The sequence below is a fragment of the Desmodus rotundus genome, chromosome 1, assembly GCF_022682495.2.
Source record: "Desmodus rotundus isolate HL8 chromosome 1, HLdesRot8A.1, whole genome shotgun sequence".
NCBI lineage: Eukaryota > Metazoa > Chordata > Mammalia > Chiroptera > Phyllostomidae > Desmodus > Desmodus rotundus.
The window spans coordinates 37,265,898-37,289,811 of record NC_071387.1 but is presented as its reverse complement, the minus strand read 5'-3'; the positions used below and the strand labels follow the sequence as shown (position 1 = coordinate 37,289,811).

At 37.7% G+C, this 23,914-nt stretch overlaps 1 long non-coding RNA gene across 1 annotated transcript in view; it reads right to left on the bottom strand.

The window, feature by feature from the left end:
- Positions 1-11,722: 11,722 nt before the first annotated feature.
- LOC123479710 (uncharacterized) overlaps positions 11,723-23,914 on the bottom strand; it is a 141,260-nt gene continuing 129,068 nt past the window's right edge. Inside the window, exon 4 of the long non-coding RNA XR_006655420.2 lies at positions 11,723-12,301. This is a non-coding gene — a long non-coding RNA (uncharacterized lncRNA). The remainder of the gene's footprint in view (positions 12,302-23,914) is intronic.

Sequence of the window (23,914 nt, the reverse complement as noted above, 5' to 3'; positions counted from 1 at the left end):
TGTAATTCAATGCCATCTTCATTTTTCATATATATAAAAAAGAGAAAAATAGAAATTAACATCCTAGTCTCAAAGTTAAGAATAAAAGTCATCTAAGCTTTTTAAAAAGGGATTAACCCTAGAGTTCAATGAGCGAGGTAAAAGATTGCTTTAAGTGGAAAACGCTAGGGCAGAAATCTGGAGTGCAACATCTCACTTCACCTATTCTAGGGGTTCTGACACTTTAATAGGCAGTTCAAGCCTTTTTCTTCTGGGGATGTCCTTTTCCTTATCCCTGGATAGGAGCAGAATTCTAGTCGTTGAATTCCAATATTCCCCAAGAATCCTATGGAAGCTGCCCACAGCTCATAGGTTTAACAACTCTATCAGGGAGGAAGAAACAGTAATAATTGGATCCCAAGAGCCTCTACTTGCAATAGTCAGGGAATGGAAGATAAACAGATTGAGCTGCGTGGCCAGGCAGCCAGACGTGGGAACGCCATTTGGCAGAAAACAACCAGAGAAACAAGAAGGAGAGTCAGCCCCAGGGACTTCCTAATGCGCAGAAGTGCTCTGAGTGTGTGTGCTTGCTCACTATCCAGGGTGGAGACATTCCAGGCAGAGGTTTTCCAACCACTAATGTTTGCTTACTGTGAAAAAAAGGTGCTTTAGCCTGCACTTTACACAGATTCCTTCTCAAAAGCTGAAGTCATAAACCACTGGTTTGTCCTCACATTGAACTGTCTTACACAGGCTACGTTGTACTCTACATAAGCTGAATTTTTAAAATTTTAATATTTTCCTTATCATTTTTTTCTTCCCACAAACAAAGTTGACTGAAATCTTGCAGACATCAATTTTTAAGGCCTCCCTATATAATTAATTGATGTGCAAAAGCAACATGATTCCAGTAAAAAATAAGATTTTCATATATTTTGCCAATTCATCATAATTTGATGTATTTTTAAATGGTAGGTAGATAAAAAACAGGATAGGCTTTGTCACATGATAAGTTTATTAACAGAAAAAGAACAACACAACCCATGGGTATTGGTTCACAGTATCCTCTGTGTCTTAGTCCTTAACCAGCAGATCCAAACGGTAAGCTAAGAGCCTGGTCTTTCCTTCCTACTGCCATCAGCTACTTGTGTACTTGGGCAGGGTGGGAGTTTTGGGTCTTCAGGTTTCCTGATCTATAAAATGTGGGGGTTGGAAGCCAAAGGGATTTATTCTATTTTTTTTATTGACGATAATTTGTAATAAACTAGAAAGTTCACTGTAGCTAGAGGTGATTTTGTTTAAGTGAGAACATAAAACGAGAAATTTGGTAGCAGTGTTAAATACTAACCACATAAAGGAGATTCTGGAGTGTGATGAAGAGAAAAAATCATCATAAACACTGTTTACTGAGCACCGCCCACAGACACAGGAGCTGCCAAGGGCTTCCGTGGACTTTACTAGTATATGGAGCCAACACACTGTTTAGAACCCGGATCAACTTTCAGCACTTCTACCTACTCAGATGGGGCGCTTAATTCATACCATGGACACGTGGCTAAATCTGTCTACTCTTTCTTTTCTCTTTCAGAGATTGGTAGAAAAGGGGACTTGGGAAGATGGAAATTTTAGTCTCTTTCAGAGATGCAAAGATAAGACTCGTTTAGAGGTATGAATGAATCACTAAATAAGTTTAATAGGTCTCCATTCAAGTGGAAGGAACAATAATAAGCTAAAATGAAGTGTCTTCCCAGAGAATTCAAGTTTGAGGAACTCAGAAAAATGGTAAGGGAAATAATATAAGGAACATTTAGAGCCAGATAGTTTAGCAAACTATATAAATATGTAAAGCCCCCTCATCTTCCCAATCTGTGAGCTGAAGGACTCAAGTTCTACATAAAGTCAGAATGGAATCAGTGTAGAGGCCATGAGAAATTAGTGGGATTCAGCGGGAACTGAACCCCAGACATAGAGCAGACATAAAATAGTGGTAGCCCATGGAGTGCCCAAGAATCCTGAAGAAGGTTTTCCCCTTCTATACAATAAGGAGGGAGACATAGCACTTGTATTTAGATCTGAATGTACAATAAGACCTCAACCTGGAGATCTTTATCCCCAAACCTTATCCCCAAATCTTACCACAATCTTACAAAGTATATATCATCACCCCCATCTTACATCTTTCTATGCCACAGTGGGCCAAGTAAGAGACTAACTCTGTGGTTCAGGACGAGATACAAAAAGTGTTTGGAGGTTTTCATTGTTTTTCATGGTGTCAACAAAAAGCCACAATCTTGAATAAGTGGATCTAGGATTAATATTTGGGAGAGAGGTGACATACTGGTGGTGTCCATCTTTGAGTGTCCACATTAAGGGAGGTTAACGGAAGCAGGATAGGATGCTCTGTTTTTACCCATACAGGTCTTTTTCAGTCCTGTGACTCTGACCTGAGCACAGTCCCACCTGTGGTACCTGGGTGTAGGCAGAGTACCTGTGGCCTACCTTTTGTTCCTGTAAGGGTTCCCACAAACATCTAGAGAGGGGAGGTTTGGGGTTGATTATAAAACAAAAACAAAACTCAAAGTAAGGATCTTTCTTCCCGAATTTCCTTAGTAATCTTTTTTTTTAAACTCTCTCTGCTTTTGTAAAATGTAAAAAAAAAAAAGAGGAAATAAAAAGACAGTAAAAGAAAAGAGAAGAAAAGAAAAAGGAAAGTAAATTAATCTGTTCAGAGGATTTGTGACCCTACCTGATACATTTTCCCTCCCGTGGCATCCATACTAATTGTCATCCTGTTGCCTTTAAATTTATTACATTTCAGCAAACCTCCCAATGAGTCCCTCAGGGTGGTTCTGCATAGTGTCAATCTTAGCACTGAAGTTTTTGTGCTTCCAGAACTCCCAGGGGCGCCCCACCTTTTGGAGTCTTTGGGCCACACTGGGAGAAGAAGAGTTGTCTTGGGTCACACATTAACTACATTGCAACATGTATTCACAAAATAATCTCATAATGTTTTAAGGAAACTTACAATTTTGTGTTGGGCCACATCCACAGCCATCCTGGGCTGCATGCAGCCCGTGGGCCGCAGGTTGGGCACCTCTGCACCATACACAGGAATGAAAATGCTGGCACAATGGGAGAAGACTTGTCAGGGACTTCACATGTTTTTCCTCTTTCCCCTTGTTTGGAGTATCTGGCTAGAATTCAGGATGAATTCTGCATCCTGGGCATGGAATAAAGCTGACCAGCCCATTATGAATTCAAAGCTGGCCTTAACATTAATGGTTCTTGTCTACTGAATTAATAACAGCTTTCCAAGGTGTAAGAACATCTGCTGAGGCAGAGTTGATGAGTAACGACTCCTTACTCTTATGAAAAGAAATAGGCAAAAAATCCAGTTTTATTTATGGTAGATAAAATCAAGAATTTTTTTCTAACCATAGAAATATTAGAAGCTCATCACAGGAAATCTGAGAAGAAAAGCTTTTAAAAATTTAAAATCATCTATTTTTACAATAACATTTTGGTACATCTTTCTATGTGTTGTTCATATATTTGAGATTATGGGTTTTTTTATTGAGGAAATACTGGTTTATAACATCATATAACTTTCAGGTGTACAACCATATAATTCAGAATCTGTTGACACTGGATCATGGTCACCACTCAAAGTCTAGTTTCCAACCTCACCGTACATTCGACCTGCTTACCCGTTTCACCCTCTCTCCAGCTCCCTCCCTTCTGGTAACCACAGGACTGTGTCCTTATCTATGAGTTTTGTTTCTTTTCTTTCTTTTTTCCTTTCTTCCTCCCATTGTATATATGTGTACATATGCCTATATATATGTATACATGTACTCAATTGTATGTATGTTCTACATCTTCTTTGTCTATTTATCCATCAATGATGCTTAGGTTGTTTCCATATACACAATGGAGTACACTGTTTTTTGAACATACCATTTAAAAGAGCCATGTTAGAAGCTCTCCCTGAAGATAATTTTAAATGACAAAATAAATTCCTTATTTTGTAAGTAAACTATGATTTATGTGGATGACCTACATTGAGTATTTAAGCACATTTAATTACTTTTTATTAGGTAACATTCTGATAACATAGGCTAATATTTAATAGTACCAAGTATATAATTTAATATTTCTTTTTGACATAGTCATAAAGTTAATGCCGTTATAATGCTCTCTCCACAAATATTTTGGGAGGAAAGCAGTCACAAATGGTGCTACTTTGGAGGCATGGTAATTGCACTTTATGAATATATATGCCTGCACGTCACCCATGACCCTGGTCAGAACAAGCAAACCAAAAATGTTGTTCCTTCTGCTGTGAACAGTAGAAATGACCCAGGGGTGAGGAGAGGCTGCAGCTCCAACAACAGACTTCTGTTTCTGTAATCTACTCATAGCCTCTTTTTCTGTTGTGACCCTTCTACACCTTACTATTTCCAAGTAGATTCCAGTACAATTACCGTAGCTGTGGCCCAGATATCTGTGTTTCTTTTGGCCTTCCCAGTTCCTGTTGGAAGGTTACTCTGGGGGCTGTGGGAGTTGATTTTGTTTTTCTCATATACTGGAAAATCTTTTTCAAGTTTTAATTTTTCTTTCTCACTTACATTTCCTCATGCAACTTTCTGCTTGATGGTTCATTTCTCACCCAACCCTCCCAACATAGCTTCTGGGTGTTTTGCTTTCTTACTCTCAGATCTGTTTGTCAGTCTTTGAATGAACTAATTAGGAAGGAAGCCTTGCCTTGCTCCCGACTCCACCAGATCTCAGAAGTCTCTCCCAGTCACAGAAAGGACCCCAGACAGAACTTAGGAGGCCAGCAATTCCAAAAGGCACGAGGCCAAAAGCCTTGCCCTAGTGCTGAAATGTTGTTCTGCTAATGTGCGTGTCATGCCTAGTATTTCTTATTAATAAGGCACTGAATAAGGCCATCCAGTGTTTCCATTGCCAACAGAAAACTTCTCTCTTTTAATTAATCAATGTAAGTGGGCTTTTACTGGAAAATGGACGGGAAATGTTTCTAGAACTCAGGATATAATGTTACATCAGGGAATACCATGCCCTCTTTTTATTTTAAAGTGGAAATTTTTTTTAAATGCAGAGAAGCTAGATCTGGACTGACTGAGAAAGAGTTCACAAATTGTTGAGGAACAGGTGCTTTTTTGTAAACTCAGGACTTTGTTTCCCAGTTTGCTTTTGCTACAACTCATTTGTGTTCAATCTGGTGGGAACTCATATCAAGCAAATGATTGGGATGGAGCAATTTATGAAATAAGATATAGTTTACAGTCAAACACCACTTCTTCCTTATTTCTATTTATCTTTCCCTCACCGACCAGTTCAATTATTGTTCAACTGAGGACGACATAAATATTGATCAAAACAGGAACACCGCAAGATCACTGCTTGGTTTGGCTTCACTTCAACTTACTTCTCCTCAGTGCCTTTCCTGATGTACAGGTTAACTCTTCTTTCGTCTTTCAGTTCTTCTTGACCTCAGTTTTTCTCTCAAGACAATCTGATTGCAAACTGATCCAATTTGATTGAACAAAAGCCACCTAATTTTCTCTCCAGTGTCACACAATCTATTGTTTAATGCGGACATTTATACACTACTATACACTACATAAACCAAAAGAACTGATTTGATTAGGGAAATCAGGAGAAGTTAGTATTTCAAAGTGCATACTGAATGCACGCATTTGTCTCCTCTTTTCTCTACAAGGGACAGAGCCAAAACGGAGACGACTGCAGATGAGAGACTGAAGAAATTCTTGAAGTGTGAAACCTTCAGAAATGTGAGTCTGATGGACCTCAAATTTTCTATCAGAATAATTATGTACTAAAAGGAAGTGATTCTGCCCTTCAAACTTGGGAGGTAAAATGATTTAAAACCTGAAATTCTAAACCTGGCCAATTTTTCAATTGATTGTGATGGCAAAATGAAGTTCTTTTCAGTAAAACATCTTTTTTCAAAAATAATATTTTATTTCTCAATTACAGTCGATATACGACATTATATTAGTGTCAGGCGCACAACCTAGTCACTAGACATTTGTGTAACTTACGAGGTGACCAGCCTGATAAGTCTGAAACAATACATAGTTATTATAATATTATTGACTACATCCCCTGTGCTGTTCATTACATCTCCATAACCGTTTTTATAACTGTCAATTTGCACATCGGAATCCCTTCCCTTTTTCCAGCCATTCCCCCAACCCTCCTCCCAGCTGACAACCATCAAAATGTTCTCTGTATTTATGAGTTTGTTTCTGTTTTGCTTGTCCATTTGTTTTGATTTTTAGATTCTATATATAAGTGAAATAATTTGCTATTTGTCTTTCTCTGTCTGACTTATTTCACTTAGCTTAAAACTCTCTTATGTCCATCCATGTTGTTGCAAATGGTAAGATTTCATTCTATTTTTACAGCTGAGTATATTCCATTGTACACATATTCCATCTCTTCCTTATCCATCCATCTACTGATGAACACTTAGGTTGCTTCCATACCTTGTCTATTGTAAATAATAGACAATGAACATAGGGATTAGCGTTTTAGGTTTCTCCTCATTAGAGTTTAGTGTTCTGGGTTTCTCCTCATAAATACCCCAAAATGGAATTGCTGTGTCCTTTGTCTCTTGTTACAGCCTTTGTTTTAAAGGCCATTTTCTTGGATATAAGTATTGCTACCCCAGCGTTTTTGTGTGCCCATTTACATAAAATGTCTTTTTGTCTTCCCTTACTTCCAGTTTGTGAGTGTACTTTGATCTGAAGTGCATCTCTTGTAGGCAGCATATGTATGGATCTTGTTTTTATCGGATCATTTAACCCATTTACATTTAAAGTAATTATTGATAAGTATGTAGCTGTTGCCATTTTATTATTAATTTTTTATCTTTTTATCTTCTTCTTAAAGAAGTGCCTTTAACATTTATTGCAATACTAGTTTGGTGGTGATGAACTCCTTTAGCTTTTTCTTGTCTGGGATAAAACCACATCTTAAAATGTTACATCTTTGGAATCCTTTCAGAAGAGGATGCTTAGAGCTGTTGAACTCGAAGAATGTAAGTATGAACACCAAAAGGAAGAAATAGGATCAAGAAACATCTGAGATAACACAAGAAAAATCCCAAGAAGGTGGCTTGTGACAATTAGTCCAAACGAAAGTAGAAACAAACAAAATCACCAAAGGTTGATTTGATGAACAGTTAAGACTTTATTTTGAAGTCTTTCTTTAAATGTTTTTCATCTTTACTGAGGTATAATTTATTTATAAAAAGTTGCATATATTTGATATATACATCCTTTTTTTTTCTTCAGCCGAGAAAATTTTTCATTGCTTTTATAGAGAGATGAAGGGAGAGAGAGAAACATCAATTGGTTACCTCCCACCCCCTGCAGGCACCCTGACCAGGGATCAAACCCACAACCCAGGCATGTGCCCTTGCTGGGAATTGAACTAACAACCTTTTGGTTATAAAACAACGCTCCAACCAACTGAGCAACACTGACCAGGGCTGATGTATACATCTTGATGCGTTTGGATATACACATAAATCCATGATGTCATCACCACAAGCAAGTTAATAAATACATCCGTCACCTCTCACCTCCAAAAAATTTGTTGTGCCCCTTGGTTTTTGTTTGCATTAAGAACACCTAACCAGCGATCTACCCATTTAAATCCATAAGTATACAACACTGCACTGTTAACTACAGGCAGCATGCTGTACAGCAGATTCTACAACTCATTCATCTTGTGTAACTAGCTTTACATCTGTTGCACAACATTCCATTTCTGTCCCATCACTCTCTGGAAACCACTAATCAATTCTCTGACTGTTTAAGTTTGACTCTTCAAGACACCTCATATAAGTGGAATCAGGCAGCACCTTTCCTTCTGTGACTGGCTTATTTCACTTAGTAAATGTCCTCCAGTCTATCTGTGTTGTTGCAAATGGTAGGATTTCCTCTTTTGAAGCCTTCATGTTGCTGCAGCTACTGACCACTTATTTGATTGGGTGAGCCTTCCCTTAAACACAGTCCCCTGGGGGGGTTTGATGACTTTTGTTCTTCTTTTCTACCGCCTTGGTCTGAAACACTGTGTCATGGTGGTTTTTGCCTCAGCAGGGGCAAAGACAGGGCATGAGTTCAGGAAAATAGAAAAGCCAGTAAAGAGTGTTAATGTGAAGTCGACTTATTTGTTTCTGTACAAACTGGTAAGAGTGAAAGCAGGGGCAAGGCAGGAATAAGAAAAGAGCTAATACTGAACTTTCATACAGGGAATATAAATTCCCTGAAAATTGACAATTCAATGGTTTAAATATTTGGCAAGTTAACCAGGGCATTAGATCAGTAACTCAGTATCCTCCAACTAAAATATTTTCAAGAAAGGGGGAAATATTTTAGGAAAATACAAAATAAATAAGAAATGAGGTTATCGGGAACATAATGACAAAGCAAAGCAATCTGAAACTCCAGGGGGAGGAAATGCTGCACAAAACATTATAGAGCCAATATGAATCTGAAATTCAGCATGAATTTGAACAGCGTATACAGTAAAAAAATCATTTGATCTTCACATAAGGAATATTCTTGGTTGATTGGCATGTGGTGAAGGATGGGGTGGCAGTGAGAACAGTAGAAAAGGAAATATGATCACAGCAGCCTGTTGGAAAATGCAAAAGAGCAGAGAGAATGAGCTTCAAGTATGATCAAGACACGGCTCCACTTTTCTTTAATTCCTGCTACTTTTCCTTTTTCCGCCAGCTCAGCTGGCTGCTCATATCAATGCAACCTCCTGCGTCTTGTTCCTAATTGAGGGGTGGGAGAAGTAATTAACTTTGAGACCTGCTAGTATGGGAAGAATTTCTGTGCTGCCCTCAGAAGGTAAGTTTCTTTTCCTGACACTTGAGCAGACTTTTCTAACAGCCGTCCCCGCGGGGCCAGCTCTTCTAATTCCTCTGACTGCCAAGATCGTATTCCAGATAATCTATGTTCTTTTTCTGTTTATCTAGGAACTCTCCCATGAAGTCTAAGAGGCTTCCCACAATCAATGAGCTTTGTGCTCATTAGACCATCCCTGAACCAGTCCTCATGACCAGGATGTCATGTGCTCACTGGTTTCGGCAGGGATGGTTTAAACAAAACAGGTTACTTGGACAAGGTCAAGTGTTACAAGGACAGGATTTGAGGGAGACAAACACAACATGTAGCATATTCTATCAGTGTCATAGCTTTTTAAACCTTTATAAAAATATTTCCCTTTTCCTTTAATTTATCTTCAGGATTTAAAACTACAATGTGCAGTACAGTAGCCACTAGCCATGTATGGCTATTTATATTTAAAATATAATTAATTATAATTAAATCCAGTTAAAACTGGTTTCTCTGTGTGTTGGCCCTATTTTAAGTGCTTCATAGCCACATATAGCTAGTGCCAGCACATAGGACCACACAGTTATAAAAATTTCTATCATCACAGAAATATCTCGTGGACAACAAGCACTAGGTTGAAGCACAAAACGCTCTGACTTGAGGAGGCATCTCCTGGTAGATGCCTTAGCTGGGGCTACAATGCCTGTTTCTTCCCAAGAGCTTGCAGTGTGAATAACAGGCACAGAGGTTTGCAGCTTTGGTTAATATTTCTTTGTTTTGTACTCATTTTTCAAGAGAAATCTCCCATGGATGGTTGGATAGAGATTACAAAGCAGAGCAAGTATATAGCCCTTCTGCATCCCTTTTTGGCTTTCCCCTTATTCAGATCTTTCCTCCTAGGCTGTGCTCTGTTGCATGATTTCTCTCCTCAAGCAGTAGCTGGTACTCCATGGGGCAGCTCCCATATAACTTAGTTTTTAAGGTGAGTATGCTCATTACTTTGGAATTGATGTTCATTTGCATTCACATGTATAGAGGTTGTAGTAGAGTTGGCACAAGCATGGAAGCAAAACTCGGTATTTAACAAAGAAAGGATTCAGGGGTAATTGAGTTAGCTAAATTTAATAACTGCTAATGTAATTGGTTCTGAGAAGAAACTGATTTCATGGGGTGTCTGAGGGGTCTCATTCTTCCATTCCCCGTTCCCCATTTCCTTTGCTCTTGCCAGAGCCTCAGCTGGCCAGTTTTTTCTACTGATCCAGAACTTCATTCCCTAATAGTACAAGTCTTCCGGTCTTCAACCATCAGCCTTTTGTTGTTGTTGTTATTTTTTCACTATGACATTCACTAGTCAGCATGAAAGACTGTGACAACTCAAAGAATCCACTAGATTACAGACATACTCCCCCTTGCCCTCATTGGATAATAGCAAACCAATTTCTCCTTTATTAATTAAGATTAATCTTAATTAATAATCTAGTAGCTTAATTCATTCAGCTACTAGATTAATTCTTTTTTTTTTTTTAATTTGTTAGTTAAGCACCAGTCATGGGCTAGGCAGGAATGGAGACTGCATTAGGCCTCCAGAGCCTTGGCCCGTGTGGCTGAACCAGAAAGAGCAGCAGTGTCCGGCCTTTCTTAAGGTGTGATTATATTGCCTTGGGTTTGGGAAGGAGTAAGCTTTCTTTCAAATTATCTAATCCTTTTCCTGGATCTCACTTGGGTTTCATGCCCTTACTCTATCCAATCTTTTTCCCAGATTTTCCCAGACTAGACTCCTCCCCTTTATGGTGGTCATTTTGGCTCCTACTGTGCACGCCTCATAGTTTTGAGATCTTTTGTCTTAATGTAGGAATTTACCACTATAAACTTCCTTCTTAGAACTGCTTTTGCTGCATCCTATAAATTTTGGTATGCTGTGTATCCATTTTTATTTGTCTTAAGATTTTTTAATTTCTCTTTTGATATTTTCTTTAACCTATTGATTGTGCTGTTAATCTTTACATACTCGAATTTTCCAGTTTTTACTCTTGTAATTGATTTCTAGTTTCATACCATTGTAGTCAGAGAAGATTTTAATCTTCCTAAATTTTTAAGACTTGTTTTGTGGCCTAACATATCTTGAAGAATATTCTATGTGTGCATGAGAAGAATATCTATTCTGCTGCTATTGGGTTGGATGTTCTACACACGTTTGTTAGGTTCACCTGATACCCTCAGGCAGCAGCTTGTGAAGTATGCAGTCACGCCCCTTCCAGGGAAAGACTGGGAGATGAGAAACGTTGCCTGATCTTTCTGCACCCAGACCTGGGGGGATAGCTGCAGCAACTGCTTGTATGCCCTTTAACAACTGCCTCTTTGCTAGAGTCTATGGGACTGCTAACCGCAAACTCCATTTGCACTCAGAGCTGGGTGATTTGGGAGCCTGTCCCTAGAATTATAGCCTTAAAAGTTGGGGTGCTAAATTTTGCGGTCTAAACCTTCAGCTCTTCAGGGAGAAGCTGAGAGTTGGGGGTTCTTCCTGACAGTGCGGCACTATGACAGGCATGAGGTTTTTGACAAGAGAGTGTCTCAGCCTTTCCAAGTGTTTTGATGTGGTATTTTCTGTCACTCAGTGTGTAGGACTCACTCAACTCATTTCTGGGTTTCTCTCAGTGGGAACTGGTTTGTGCGCTGTTCTCAGGGCATCCACGGGAAGGAAGAAGCTCGGGAGACTCGCATGTCACTACCATGTCCAGACCCCAGGTTATGTCAAACACTTTAAAGGACTAGATATCTAAGAAATACTATGTGAGAAGAAATTTCATCACAGATGTAAAAAGTTAATACGAACACACTGGTTGTAAGAGAAAGAGCATGTATTGTGTCATTCAGTCCTGATGACTCTCAGAAGCAGGGGTGTTATAACTCCCATTTTCAAGATAAGATAACCGAGTTCCAGGAAAGATAAATGACTTTCCCAGGTTATTAAGTCACAGGAACCAGTTGATAGCTGGATTACCTCCTTCAAGGATGATATTTTTCTAATTTGCTGCCTTTTGAGAACAAGTAAATTTTGTTAAAATACTTGGAAACTAAATAAAATATCTTTACACCCTACACAGGAAAATTACATCAATAATCCAGGCAACTGGAACAAATAATACCAATGGTAGGAGATGCGTTTATAATTATTTAGGCAATTAACTGGTTGTCCATTTTTTTCCCAATGTATTGTAACAGCTCTCCATTTCTTTTCCTTCTTTTTTTTCTTGGTTAGAAAAGTAAATATAAAATGTACAAAATATAATTTCTTTCACAATATCTTTGGCCTCCTTCCTTCTGTGTAGTTTTCTAATTGTAACAGGGTCAGCTTCAATTTGCCATATGGAAACTTAATTAAAAATGAGTAGATAATCCAGTCCACTAAAAGGTCAATCCTATCAAAAGAGAAAAATAGGTGAAGTTAGTACTTTAGCATCATATAAAATTTACTGTCTTTTTAATTTCCTATGCTCTTATTCAAGTTTTCACAAACCTTGAGAACTGCAAAATCTGCTTTTAAAGTGTTCTGCAAAGTAAACCACTGAAGAACCTTGAGGCTACCTGTTTTTCTTCTAGGGAAATGTTAAATAAATTGGACGGTATTATTTAAAATGATATTAGTTGAACCCCTGCATTGTTAAACATGGCCCCCCAAAACAATGAAAAGTAACGAAAACAGGTGTTTTTGTGAATCTCTCCCCTTTTTGAGTTGCACAATGTTAAGCTAGAAATAATCAACTTAAAAACATTTTTCAGTTGTAGATACCTTAAACGCAGAAGCTGGAGACCTAGTATGTTGAGGGGCCCCCTGCAAGCCCTCTCTCTCCCGCCTTTTACAGTCCCCATGAGTTTTCACACACAGACCCCCCACAATCATCAGGCTTCAAGAAGTACAGATCAGGCATCAAAGGAATGTACACTTGAAACCTATATGGTCCTATTAACCAATGTCACCCCAATAAAGTTAATAAAATAAATAAAAATGAATAAAATTATTAGCTAGCCCAACCCCCTTTTTCTTAGATGGGGAAATGTGTCCAGGGATGTCAAGGGCTGAAGTCAGTGTTTCGTAGGCCCAGGGTGCAGGTCTAAGGCCTCAACTGCCATTCTTTGGACTACAGTGAGGTCACTCCTTCAACTAGTTCTTCTTTAATTAGGGGGAAAGGTCCTATTTGGGGCCACAATTTACTTTGCATTTTCAAAAGTCACTCACTTTGAGGGACAGTTACAGAATTGCCTTCCCTAAAGGATAAAACATGTCGACAAGATGCCCAACCATTCAGGACTAGAAAGGAGCTATGTATTCTCTGGAATTTGTTTTCTTCCCTGTGTTACTATTCTTCTTCATCCTACCTGATGCTCACGCAGATACAATTTAGTTGAAGCTTCAAAGTAATTGTTTCACTAAAGAGTCCTATTATTTGTATTAGGATATGTGTGGATAAGCCAAATTTATAACTCATTTTAAAAAATCAACTTCATTAAAGAATAATTTGCTTGGAATACACTGCACCCATGTAAAATATAAAATTTGATGAGTTTTGAGAGTTACCTATGACAGTGACCACCACCAGCATCCTGCCGCAGCTGCGCATGAACATTCCAGCTGCTTCACACATGTGCTAGCACTTGGTATCATCAATTTTTTTACTTTAATAAGTTTAATGGCTTTTAACATGATATACTCTAAATTATCATCTCCCCAGTGATTAATGATGGCCAGCATAGTTTTGTGTATTTGTTGGTCATTTGTATATCTCCTTTCTGTAAGTGGTTGTTCAAACCTATTATTGAGTTGGTTGTTTTCTTATTATTGAGTTGTAAGAGTTTTTTAATAAATTCAGGATACAAGTTCTCTTTTCAGGTGTATGGTTTGTGAATATTTTTTCCCATTCGGAATTTTCACCATTTATATCATGAAAACACTGATGATCCCTGTAACCCCTTTTGAAGAATGTTGTATAACTGGTAAAGCAAAAAAAAAAAAAAAGTTAACAATGCATTATTCCATAATTTAACTTTAAAATACACATTATTCACTAATTAGCAGTGATTATCTTCTCCAGCCCAGGCTATAAACTATGTATTTCACTGTCTGACTCTTTTTCTTTGAAAATAGTTATATAAATGTCTAATCACTTTGTTTTGCACCAGAAACTAATACAATATTGTATGTCAACTATTATTGAAATTACTTTTATTAAAAAAAAGAAAAATAGACATTATGGCTAATGCACAGGAATTTTCGTGACACTAATAGTCTTGCTATTTTTATGTCTAGTTTAACAAAAGCACACATATACACACACAATATAATCCGATGAGCCAATACCATAATTGTCTGTCGAGTATTCATCTCTTTATGTAAATTGTCTCTTCCCAAATTTGTAAATACCTGCTTAGCAATAGTCTTGTCATTAGCCCAAAAAACAGTCATGAACATGTATTAGAAAAACAAAGTAGACTCAGATTATTCCCAGCGTGAGATGCTGAGCATCAAGGTTGAACTGAGAAGAGCTTTTACAACCAATTGATACAGCGCTGAAAATGGGGTTTTCCACTGGTAATGCCAAGAGACCTGTAAGTAGGAAACCAGGCACTGCAGTGATAAACATCTGACATTTTCATTTGCAAGTATTCATGTTTCATTTTAGATAATGTTTCCCCTATTTACTTCTTCAGCAGCAATGCATCAAATATCCTACAGTATAATCCTTCTCTCAGCACTTATCAATGAACTATGAAATAGTATTAAATAGAATTAATTAGAAGTTTTAATGAATCATGTCTGTCCTCATTTATTATACAATGTAATTTTCAAGGAGTGATTAATTACGAGTTACAGATGAGTGAATGGTTAATGTAGTTTGTTAACCTTAGTAAGGAGTGACTGTTCACAGCAAGCTGTTTCTTCTCTGTTTATTAGCACGTGGCTTTGTACCACCATCAGTTTAAGTGAATGGAAACATTTTAGTGACTTTCTGATTAACGCGTCAGCTAATATTTTACTTCCTTATTTTCTTTCCTATATATCATATGCATATTGGTGAGATTCAAAATTAGAATTTAGCCATCCTTATTTTTGAGTGTTTCTATATAGCTATTAGTTTTCCCACGACATATCTACCTGAGCTACATGATTATTTTAAGTACATCTCATTTAATACAAGGCGGCTTCTTTGAAACAAGTCCCCCTGAACATTTCCTTGAAGAATATACCAATTTACCACATCATTACTGTCATTATCTAAAAAGTGGTATCTGGTTGCCCTTCATTTTCAATTTTCTTACATGAGCCTTTCAGAAGCTGAATAATGCCCAAGCTCGCAACATGTAGAGGCTAAATGCAAAGGAATTTTGTGGACAGGAAGTTATTGAGACTGGCCTACTGGAATGCGAGTAGGGCTATTACCTTCCCAACAGACACACTAAGAAAAGACCACAGGATCCTCGGGGATGAGTCACCATCTTACAACTTCCTAGTCTGTTTCTTCCTTAAAAGACTCATTGCTTACAGTCATATAGAGGTGGGAAGCCCTCCCAGCATGCGCCCCCCCACAACACTTCCATTTGCTGGCTGGAATATAAAGAGCAAGCACCTCATTCTTGCTGTGCACAGTAGACACGGAGTGTCCTGCTCTGAAGCTAGTTCGATAGCTCTTTGGAGGTCCAGCTGACCTCAGTAAGAAAAATAACAATACTTACTTATATTAGTGTTATATTTAATGATTTTCATTATTTTTCACAAGTAGTATGTTATTAAATCTAGCTAAAAATCCCTTGAATGAAAAAACTATGATTGAAAGAGGTTAACTGATTTTTCCAGGGCCCTATGAGCAGTGAATAAATGACCAAAAGATTCATTAATTCAACAAGTATTTATTGAGCACCTAATATGAAATATGTACTACTCTTTTGTGGACACCATAAGGTAAAGTCCTTTCCATCATGGACTTTAGAGATAAGAAATGATTGAAGGCACTCATAAGTCCTGTGAAGAAAATAAAAAAAGAAAGAAGCTAAAGAGAAACTGGTCATGGGAAGGGTTGTTATAGACAAGGTGGTCAGAGAAAGCCTCTTGGAAGAGAGGTCATATCAGAATAGAACTGCCTGATGAAAGGAATCGGTTGTATGACTCTTCAAACAACCGATTTGCTATTCATTCCAGGCAGAAAGAATAGCAAATGCAAACGTTATGAGACCTGGGTGTGTTTAAGGAGGTACAAGAGACTGATATAGCTAGAGAGAAATGTAGCAAGGTAGAGATGAAGTTAGAGAGATAGACAGAGAAGAGATCTTATAGTTAGTTTCCTTGGTGGTCTTGGCAAAGACTTTGGATTTAATCTCAAAAGATAATGGAAATTGAAAGGGCTTTTCCAATTTGATTCTGCCCATAATTTTAGAACATGAGAAATGGAAGATAACGTGCTAAAACATCAGGCAGTATTTTAATTTCCATTTTTTATCATAAAGAAGAAAAGTGGAAGAGTTTCTTCTAAACCTTTGAAGACCCCAAAGGGAACACCCAAGGGAACAAAGAAGCTCTCTCTTTTGAAGCTATTAATATAGAAGCATACTGATAATGTCCTACTTTATTAGGGGGCTCAACTTTCCGATGAGCAATGCTCTTTGAAGTCAAGGGCTATGTGTTATACACTTCTTTATTCTGTACTGCTCACAAATCAATGTCTTGTGTTTCCAATCAGTGCTCTCTGAAATGAACTGAATGGCCTGATATTCATTGCTCTGTTCATCCCAAGCCTGAGGCATCCTGATAGGAGATGACATGGTATTTGAAATCACTGTAACAGAACAAAAGGATCCAGAAAGCACTCCTTACTTAACACATGGCTCCACAGTCTAGGTGCTATCCATCCAGGCATCCAATTGTAGTGGTATATTGCTAATCCCTGAAGCAAGTGTGTAATGGATAATAATGTACTTATTTTGCTAAGCTCTTTCTTTGCTTAAATCTATATTTTTTCAACCACTGCCTCAAGTAAAACTATGGAATGTTAATTCTCTAAGGAATGCTATAGAAAATCTATCCCAACTTCCACTCTCCACAGACTCTAAGAGGTGATGAGCTCAGATAAAGGAGCAGCACCATTTTATGTTACAACAATGGGGCTTTATCCAGAAATCTTGATACTGTAGGCTCCTAAGAGACAAAAATTTTTATTAAGGAATTAAAAAAAATAACCTCTTTTAAAGCACATGGTCTTATAATCACAAAAGCAAGTGTAGAAGACAAAAAAAAAAAAAAAACAAAAAACCTTGTTTCACTACTCTCTTGGCTCAGTGGCTGGGGCCTGTGAGGTTTATTGCCAATGTGGTGGTGGGCTACTTATTCGACTAATCACAGAGCGCAAGGTAATTGTGATGTGATGCGCACAATATATGAACACAAACACACGAAACAAGGTTCTGGCCTTTGCGGATTTCCAGTTCTATAGTAGTTGACAAGACTAAAAGGGAAGAAATATTTTTAAATCAGAAGATATTATGCAAATGCTGAACTCTGTGCTGCATTATATAAAACATACCAAGTTTCTCAGAAGAGATATAAGTTAGGGTGAAAGTTTAAGGAGCAAATCCACTGGTCAGTTCATAATTTAATTGTTTTAGTAGACATTATTTTTAGAGCACTTTCACCACAAAATTGAATAAAAAGTGCAGAGAGGTCCCATATGTCCTGTGCCTCCCCGCCCCCGCCACACACACAGAACCACTTCCACTATTAACATAACACACCAGAGTGAGGTGTTTGTTACCACTGTGATGAACCTACCAGATGAACCTATACTGACACCTAATTATCACCCGAAGTTCATAATTTACATTAGGGTTTGTTACATGCTATATTTAGCTAGGAAAGAGAGAAAAGGAAACTAGATATTGCGTTTAGTAAACTGGGAAACACAAGCCTGTTTGCTTGCTCAGCCAGGAAGCTCTAGCTTCACACTCCAGGGGATTATAACATTCAAGAGGATTAACACTCCTCCCTTCCCCCCTCTGGTACCAGATTGGGGGTAGGAGCAGGGGAAGGCAGGCACCTGTGCAATAGAAGTCAAAATGATGCAGGGGGTGGTGCTGGAGCAGAGAAGCCTGTCTGTCTAACATGAGAAAAAAAAGGGATTAGTTGGGAGATGAACCCACCCAAAGCACGCAAAAGTTTGGGAAGTTAATTGGTTATTTTGAGGAAGCACCTGGTCCTTTGCAAACCTAAACTAATCCAACCCCAAGGGAACAAAGAAGCTCGCTCTTTTGACTGGGTGGTCCACACTCACCCAGTGCGTTTGTGCGTCCTCCTTCCATGGCCACGTGCTGTAGCAACCCTGCAGCCCATGGCCATGCAACTCCACACGCGGGCTCCAGGAGGAGGGAGCTTAAATTGACTTCAATTGGAAACACATGCTAAGCTAGCTGGGTGCTGGAATGGATTGTGCTTTGATATGGAGAATAAATTCTGGGCAGTGGCCTACATCCTGTCTCTATTGAAGACAAGAAGGGATTTTTTCCCTCATGAGATGAACACAGATAGAATGTTGGGAAGTCAGGAAGGGAACCTCCTTAGTTGTACATCATCAATAAACCATAACACAGATCCCTATTCTCCCACATAGGTCTCAGGAAATTCTTTTCCTTAGATACTGCTAGAGTCCCACTTCCACCAGTGACAGATGGCCTTCCAGCAGTAACAGGTCCACTCTTGCCATTGTACATTCTTATGGGTTTTGGCAAATTTATAATTACATGTCTCCATTGGTATAATATCAAACAGAATAGTTTCAATGCCCGAAACATCCTCTGTGCTCTGCGTGTTCAACCCTCCTTATCTCCAACCCCTGATCGTTTTCCTTTCTCCATATGAATTTACTTTTTCAACAATAAATCTTACGAAGTCTAAACACAAATTTTGATGAAAATTTAGCATTCAATTTGAGATGTGTCTTAGGAGTAAACTGCAAACCAGATTTTGAAGATGGTATAAAAAATGTAAAATTTCTCAATTTTTTATGTTGAACAAAAGTTGAAATGATTACAGTTTGGCTACATGGAATGAATCAACACGTTCTTAAAATTAATTCCATCTATTTATTTTTACATTTTTAATGTGGCTACAAAATGTTTAATTACATATGTGGCTTATATTATATTACTGGACAGGGTTACTGTAGAATTATGATAACTAAACTACAGAAATAACATTAACTGGGAGACCAAGCATTTCCCAGACATTAGGAATAAACAGCCTTCCACTCTATTTCATTAGGTTAATATTAGATAAAAATTTAAGAAATTTGCCTGAATAAATATGATTAACTATTGAATAAGATTAAAGGCCCATGGATTGTTAAATAGATTTAACAAAGCAGTATTGGGGAATTAAACATTTTAGCCATAAACACATAAGTCCCTATTTTTATAAGATATCCGTGGGTCCTATAACCACATGACCCCATTTTGCCCATAAACTTCATCCCTCACAGTCCTCTCAGCTCTTTGGTGTGTACCCCCATTCTCCATGTGGGCCTTTGATCTAATAAAAATTGCCAGAATTTTCCCAAGAAAATGGAAGTAGGCTGATAGAACTAGCTTATATTTATCCAGAGCTGACAGCCTTTTCTCTTCTTTCTACCTCTTCATACATTAAATATGAAATCAGAAGGAAGGACACAGAAGAAGCATCCCAGAGAGTTTTTGGAGAGAGAAAAAGTGGCAGGTTACACGCCTGCACTCTCTCCTTTTCTTAGCTCTTGGATTCACTGATGCTTAAAGGGGGGAAATAGCACTTAGAAGTGCTACACTGGTACTCATGCTCCATCCACAAGCCTCCTCTCTCATCAGTGCTTCTACAATGCGGGGGTGAGGGAGGCGGAGTGGAGGGTGAGGCAGGAAAGGAGTCTAAAAGTGTTCTTTTCATGCTTGCTCAGCTCTCTTCTGGTTCTTGGATCCCACATAGGCCATGCAGAAGGACATGAAGGAAATCAAAAAAGCTTCAGCTGAATTCGGAATGGCCTGCCATTGTTGCTGCTTCAACACACATTCTTAGTGCAGCTTAGTCTTTGGCTTCTAAGTCAGATGATTTTCATTAGATATTTGGATTATTCTACAATAAAGTAACAAACCCATTTGTTAAGCAAATGCAGGGGTTTGACTGTCCATAAAAGGGAAGCTAGGATATGTACCTCACATTATTTGTAAGAGCTCAGAGGGATGTCTGGCAAGTATTTAATATTTATCACCTCCTTTCGTAACTGAGTGGAAAGGTGGCATGTTTTTATTCTAATTTGCAAGTTCTACGTTAAAGAAGTTAGAACTGCAGAATAATGAGGAACACTTGAAGAATGCCGTGAGTGAATCTCTGATTTTACAGTTTCATCAGGTTGAGAATTCACTTCCTGTTCATCTACTGCACCGTGTGAGTTCTAACTTGCTAATTGTTCCTTCTGTCTGGATTTCTGTTCCCTCTCTGTGCCTATAACTCCTCATCCATCTTCCTCTTCACCCTTCATGTCTTAGTTTCAATGCAATGTTCGGAGGGAGGGTTAGTATAGTATGGTATAAAGTTAAAATTAACATTGGAATTTTTCTCAATTCTTTACATCAGTAAATGCAGTAAGATTCAGGGAGAAAGTGATAAAGGTTTAATTATGTGTAAATAGCCTGATCTTCAGGGTAACCCCTGAAGGTTACCCTGAAGGCACCCTTCTATCACACTGGTAAATTACCTTCTACTTCTACATAACACACAGTACAGTTACAGTGACCTGTTCAATACCTGTCTCAGTAACTGAACTACACACAATAACCAGGAAGCTGTCAGCTCAGAAAATAAGCTCCATGAAGGAAAGTATTGGTATGGATTTTATTCCTGATACCAAGCCTTGCTCTTGGCACGTGATAGTCACTGAATGAAAATTACTGAGTGAATGAATACATAAATTTGAGAATGAAGAGGTCACATTTCATGTTCATCAGCAATGCTTTACTAGGAAGGACATTTTGGGAAATAGCCCACAAGCCCATACATATGGAATAATAGAAATGATAGAAATCAATAAATAGCATATCTCACTCAGTTTTCAATGTAAAGTACTTCAATGTTAAAAATCTGTACTTGTTTTTAACTACTGAGGTGTGATACTGTAAGTGAGCTGAATCATTCTCTCTATAGCAGGATGTAATAAAAAGTCTGAAGTTAATAAATCAATCGTGGATGTGTGTGTATCATTAGGATATACTATTAACATCAAAGAAAAAAGAACAGAAATGATTTAAAGTAATTGACTCTAGGAGTGGATCTTGGGATGCTTTATGTGACTATACCTTTATTTGTAAGTGGTTCTATGTTTTTTACATGTTCATATTTCTTTGATGAAAAAACAAATATTTCTATCCATTTGCTAGTAACTCAGCTTCAGTAGTCAGTCACTCATTTCCCATTTAATATTCTTGGCTTTATAATACTAAATATCATATTTTTCAAATTAAATTATAATGTTTGTGACATCACACTCATGCCAGGTATGTGTTCATGCTCCTCATGATATATAATGCAACATGTTCTACATAGTATATGTTAATATCTATTGACTGATTAATAAAGATTGAGGTTATCATTTTTAACTAAAGTAAGTTATTTTTATAATTTAGTTTTTATTCAGTTTTATACTCCCTAAAGAAGTCTATTATTATAAACAATCTTATAGTAATAGGTATTATCATACATATTTTTTAATTAAATAAGTACTATGAGGACATATCATGAAGATACAGGAGATAACATATGATCTCCCATGTATGAACAGCCTAAACATATTGGTATTCCAGGCCAGCAACATAATCACATCTCCAGGTGAACATCTAATGACCCTACATCGTGATAACCCCATGCAATAATAATAATAATAATAATAATAGAAATTTTGATGTTATTTCAATGATTACCCTTTAAACGGTTTACTATACAGTCATATTAAGTAAAAATTAAAGTAATGATTGAGATTCTTATCATTTTAAAAAAACTAGTGAAAGCAACTAGTGATAAACTAGTGATAAAGTTTTAATTATCTATAAATCCCAAGAAATATCCATGTGATTAGGCTATTTGTTGCCTATTAGAAGCATAGTAATATGTAGTCATACAATCCCAGGGTTAAAGAGGCCAAAACAGCCATTTTTCCAACTTCCCATCCTGTGATTCATAGGTTTTTACTAAAACATACCAACAAATAGTCATCTCGCATGGTTAAACATTCTCTCCCAAGGAGACTAGGGTGACTACAATGTTCTACTTCTAGAAAATTTTCCCTTATACTAAGGCAAAAATCTCTGTGTAACTTCCAGGTTGGTACGACCCATTACAAGCATCCAGAATGAATCCAGTGCTCATTCCCTGTGAGACCTTTCAGACTTTTGAGGAGCAGTTCTTGTACTTCTGAGTCTCTCTCTTCAACAAGATAGGGTGGGATTGTCCTCTCAGCACCGCAACTTGCCTTTTCACTTTTCACTTGTGTTTATTCCCATAATTATCGTGGCATTTCTGTTTTCAGGAATCTCTATTACTCTAGGTTAAACTTTAGACGGAAACTTGGAAAGACCTGGAAAATCTAACAGAAAGATCCTGGTAACAGAAGGAAGCTGAGAAGAAGAAAATCTAAACATTTGTTCTTGGAATACAGCCCCAATGTGAGATGATGATTTCCAAGGTCAAGAGTTTGGAAAGGTTTTCAGGAACATGTATAAAGGCACATGGACGAAACCAAAGGGGGGTAGGACCAAGGGTGGGAAGTGGGGATGACTGGGGTCAGGGCGAGTAGAGGAGGGAAAATGGAGACAACTGTACTTGAACAACAATTTAAAAAAAAAGAGTTTGGAAGAAACCCATAAAAACTTTTACCCTCTTCCACCTTCCAGTGTGTCTGGAGCAGGGAGTTCATTTTTAAGACCTACATCATAGCAGCTCTGAATTGCCTCCAGAACTATGGATACAAGAGCTGTAGCAGCAGGAGGCAGAACAGACAGGCTCTGTTTCCACCTTTTTTAAAATATATAATCTATGCTCTAGCTTAATTTTTGCTTCCCCTATTTCATGACGTAGTTCTGAGTTACCACATAGTCTTTCTCATTTATATTCTGCATGGGTGCAATTGTTGACCTTCAGGTCTGTTCCTTAGGCTTTGAATGGCAATGACCCTGTCAGCAATATCACTTTTGCCCCCTGTCTGACACCTTTGCAAATGCACTGGGCCAGGAGTCTTATTAATAAGTTTTCCTTCCATTATTTCATTAAGCTGGCTTTTATTCTACTACTCTTATCACTTCAAGGCAAAGGGATTTCTCATTGAAATAAGAACAATGTTTTGAGTGCTCATCGAAAACTGAGTTTAAGAGTTCCATGCAATTACATTTCTTTTTACTCAGCTCATATCATTATCTTTACCCTGAAGGTAATCAGTATGAAAACTGTCAAAATCTTTGCTTTTTCAACTTCTAGTTTTCCAAAAAAACCTAGAATTATGGTCTTCCACCGAGGACATTTTAAAGCAAGGGATTCAAATCTAGAATCTTATAGCTTTAGAAAATGCAGGGCATTACATGGAAAAATCAATTATTCTTTGGACTTCATTTCTTGCTTGTTGGAGGCATCTCAGATACCCTCTCAGAACTGTAAGCATGCAAGTCACTAAAATGGCTAAAAACTAATATGTGAGCACTCATAGAAGCCGTGGGCTGAACCAAATGTGGGAGTCAAATTGAAAAGTGACATTGACATCTTTCTTGCTATGATTAAATTACACTTTACTCTAAAATTTTATTATTCCCCAGTCATCAGCTATGTTCACGTCCATTCTATTATAGTCACATTCTAGATAATTGTCAAATTACAATTTGGTTTAATTTTTAAGCTGGAGGGAAGTATATCAATTTTCAACCTAACAGAGAGTACTTGGGAAAGGCACGGCTATTTTTGCCTGTTTATAAGGAGGAAAGTGGAGAGT